Source organism: Myotis brandtii, unplaced genomic scaffold (assembly GCF_000412655.1).
Source record: "Myotis brandtii unplaced genomic scaffold, ASM41265v1 scaffold1077, whole genome shotgun sequence".
Taxonomy (NCBI): domain Eukaryota; kingdom Metazoa; phylum Chordata; class Mammalia; order Chiroptera; family Vespertilionidae; genus Myotis; species Myotis brandtii.
The window spans coordinates 894,443-898,648 of NW_005353666.1; the positions used below are offsets into that span (position 1 = coordinate 894,443).

Sequence of the window (4,206 nt, forward strand, 5' to 3'; positions counted from 1 at the left end):
CCATTCTCCGGAGCATTATCTCAATTCGTTGAGGTTCTGCTTCCCGGCATATGTCGACAGTTTGGCTCAAATAAACTCACAAAAATTCTTAAAAAAATAAAACACAGAACCTGGCTGGAGAACCTAGCTATGATGATCAACTGAACGCTGCCTCTGTATCATTCCTTCTTCACCTACTCCATCCACACCTTTGGGAACCCCTGGGCCTGCTGGGGCTGGACCCCAACACTAACACGTGTTGATACAAGCACAACTGTGTGTCTCCTTCCTTTGCCAAATGTGGAATTCTGCCTACCCAGTAACCCATAGTATCTGTTCATGATAACGCTATAGATGAGTGGATGGATGGACAGATAGACGGATGGGTGGGTGGATGGATGAGTGGGTGGGTGGATGATGGATGATGGATAGATGGATGGGTGGGTGGATGGGTGGATGGGTCGGTGGATGGATGGATGGGTGGGTGGGTGGATGGGTGGATGGATGGATGGATGGATAGATGGATGGATCGGTGGATGGGTGGGTAGGTGGATGGATGGATGGGTGGGTGGATAGGTAGGTAGGAGGATGGATAGATGGATGGGTCAGTGGATGGGTAGGTAGGTGGATGGATGGATGGATGGGTGGGTGGATGGATGGGTGGGTGGATGGGCAGATGGATGCTACATGCTCCATGGGTGAATGAACTCAGGGGGGGCAGCTATAATCTAGTGATCTGGGTGGAGAGGCAGCTTAGGGTGTGATTAAGAGCAAGGCCTGAGGAGCCCCCCTGCCTGTGTCTAAATCCCAGCGCCCAACACCCTCCCCCCATGGCCCTGGGGACTCCCTCCCTGCTCAGACTTCTGACATGTAAAACATGAGTGGGAACAGGGCTGTGGTGAGGATGCAATGAGCTAATCCATGGAAGGCACTGGGAACAGGTCTGCCGTATATTCACGACGACACGAGTCATTGTGATCGGGAGGCAGAGCCGGGCAGGGAGATCTGTGAGCGCCCATTCAGGGGACAGCCCACACGGACTCTGGACAGAGGGCTGGGAAGCAGGCCTGGAGCCAAGAGTTTTCATAGTTTCACAATCACTCCTCACCTTTGACCTCGGCACTCCAGGCTGCCCGGAAGCCTGCGGAGCAGAGCGCTGTGCTCCCTGGCGGGCAGTGAATGGGTCCTTAGGACATTCTCCAGCTGCCTCCCGGGAGGACTGCTCCTCACACATGCAAGGCTCTCAGCGCGCACAGCTCCCTGGTCCCTCCCTCTTCCCTCGAGGCCGCCCACGAGCCCTGTCTCTGCTGGAAAGCGTAGGAGGACCCTGTCCGGACCTGAGACAGAGGACGGGCAAGATCTGTGAGCGCCCATTCAGGGGACAGCCCACACGGACTCTGGACAGAGGGCTGGGGAGCCGGCCTGGAGCCAAGAGTTTTCATAGTTTCACAATCACTCCTCACCTTTGACCTCGGCACTCCAGGCTGCCCGGAAGCCTGCGGAGCAGAGCGCTGTGCTCCCTGGCGGGCAGTGAATGGGTCCTTAGGACATTCTCCAGCTGCCTCCCCGGGAGGACTGCTCCTCACACATGCAAGGCTCTCAGCGCGCACAGCTCCCTGGTCCCTCCCTCTTCCCTCGAGGCCGCCCACGAGCCCTGTCTCTGCTGGAAAGCGTAGGAGGACCCTGTCCGGACCTGAGACAGAGGACGGGCAATGCCAACGTGGAGATTCCCGACAGGAAGACCTGTGTTTCTCATGCCCAGGTGTCTTCGCCCACCGCCCCTGTCAGACTGTTACTGCAAGGCCCCTTCCTCTGCATCTGTGTCCTGGCTGTGCTCCAGCTCTTCCTCGCTGTGTGTCAGCAGCCCCTCTTCCTCGCCGTCATCTCGAACCTGTGCTTCTCCCTGGGGTGTGCCTGCCTCAGAAGTTGTGTCCTCTTGGGGGGCCAGTGGCCGGCTGCCGTCACCACTATTGCTGCTGCCGCTGTCACCTTTCTTCTTGCCATCTGGGTTGGCCTTCTGCTCCTCAGCAATCTGTTCCAAGCGGCCCAGCAGGGCGTCAATGTTGGACTTGATCTGTGTCAGCTCTGTCTTGATGGCCTGCAGCTCACTACTCTTTAACTTAATTTTGACTGAGCTGGTGGTGATGGCTGTGGAGCAGGCAGAGAGCTTGACTGGAATGGTGGTTTTGACACGTCGGACCAAAGGGACTGTGACCCGGGGTCACTTCACAGGGACAGCCCTGGGCACAGGCACCGGTGAAAGGCGGCCCCGATAGTCGAAGAGCCTGTGAGGGCAAATGGGCCAGAGGCTGCAGCATGGCCTGTGGCCACCAAGGGTCACTGTAACTTTAGACTAAAATGTGTATGTGTTGGGCTTGGGCTCACCAGCCATGTTGATGTCCAGGGTCTGCCCTGCCAGCACCCGCCCATTCTCTCCAAGCACAGCTGCTCGGGCATGGCGCTCGTTGGCATATTGGACAAAGGCATAGCCCTTGTGCACAGAGCAGCCGGCCACACGGCCATACTTGGAGAAGATGGTCTCCACATCTGACGTCTTCACCGCAGCTGTGTTGAGGTTTCCGATGAGGACCCGAGAGTTGATGGACTTGGGGTCATTCTTGTTGGTTACGTTGCTTGTCTGGATCTTCATGGACATGGTGGGCACCGCCCACGAGCCCTGTCTCTGCTGGAAAGCGTAGGAGGACCCTGTCCGGACCTGAGACAGAGGACGGGCAATGCCAACGTGGAGATTCCCGACGGGAAGACCTGTGTTTCTCATGCCCAGGTGTCTTCGCCCTCCGCCCCCGTCAGACTGTTACTGCAAGGCCCCTTCCTCTGCATCTGTGTCCTGGCTGTGCTCCAGCTCTTCCTCGCTGTGTGTCAGCAGCCCCTCTTCCTCGCCGTCATCTCGAACCTGTGCTTCTCCCTGGGGTGTGCCTGCCTCAGAAGTTGTGTCCTCTTGGGGGGCCAGTGGCCGGCTGCCGTCACCACTATTGCTGCTGCCGCTGTCACCTTTCTTCTTGCCATCTGGGTTGGCCTTCTGCTCCTCAGCAATCTGTTCCAAGCGGCCCAGCAGGGCGTCAATGTTGGACTTGATCTGTGTCAGCTCTGTCTTGATGGCCTGCAGCTCACTACTCTTTAACTTAATTTTGACTGAGCTGGTGGTGATGGCTGTGGAGCAGGCAGAGAGCTTGACTGGAATGGTGGTTTTGACACGTCGGACCAAAGGGACTGTGACCCGGGGTCACTTCACAGGGACAGCCCTGGGCACAGGCACCGGTGAAAGGCGGCCCCGATAGTCGAAGAGCCTGTCGTAGAAGTCGTCCCGGTAGTAATCATAGTCAAAGCTGTAGCCACTGTAAATGGCAGATGCTGCTCTCTTTAACCCCTTGGGTGTGTTGGGCTTGGGCTCACCAGCCATGTTGATGTCCAAGGTCTGCCCTGCCAGCACCCGCCCATTCTCTCCCAGCACAGCGGCTCGGGCATGGCGCTCGTTGGCATATTGGACAAAGGCATAACCCTTGTGCACAGAGCAGCCGGCCACACGGCCATAATTGGAGAAGGTGGTCTCCACATCTGACGTCTTCACCGCAGCTGTGTTGAGGTTTCCGATGAGGACCCGAGAGTTGATGGACTTGGGGTCATTCTTGTTGGTTACGTTGCTTGTCTGGATCTTCATGGACATGGTGGGCACCACGCCGAGGTCTAGCGGCAGCCGCGCGGCGCGGAGCGGAAGAAGGCCTCACCCCCACGCTCGCCAGGCTCCCCGGGCTGGGCTTGGTTAAATACTGGCTGGGTGATGGGTGATTGAGCAATTACGCTGAGGAGCCTCTGGGAGCCCCAGGTGCCCGCACTCGGGGTGTTCGCAGAACCAGCTGGGCCAGATGCTCTCCACCTGCCCAGGGATGAAGCTGGCAGCCTGGGCTCCTCGCAGGCCCCCCCATGGCCAGGCCGCCCCTGCCTCCAGGCTGCTGTAGTTGTCATGACAGGGGCATAGCGCCCGCCCTGCCTCACCTTCGGTGGCTCAGGGGGCTTTGCTGATGCCAGCGTGAGCGAGTCAGGCTGAGCCAGGGCGATCCTAGGGGCGCCGTCTCAGCACCCGGGCCCCTCCCCACCCAGGCCGGCGTCCCTCTCCTCTGAGCGGGGTCCCGTGGGCGGCCTGCCAGGCTGTGAAGACCCTGGAGCCTTCGTGTGGCCCCAACCTCAGCCCCTGTGCTCACAACCACC

General features: G+C 58.9%; 2 pseudogenes; both read right to left on the bottom strand.

Annotated features, from left to right (window-relative positions):
• Window positions 1-1,757: 1,757 nt before the first annotated feature.
• On the bottom strand, window positions 1,758-3,700 carry LOC102263251 (annotated as a pseudogene).
• Window positions 2,765-4,206, bottom strand: part of LOC102263552 — an 11,687-nt pseudogene continuing 10,245 nt past the window's right edge.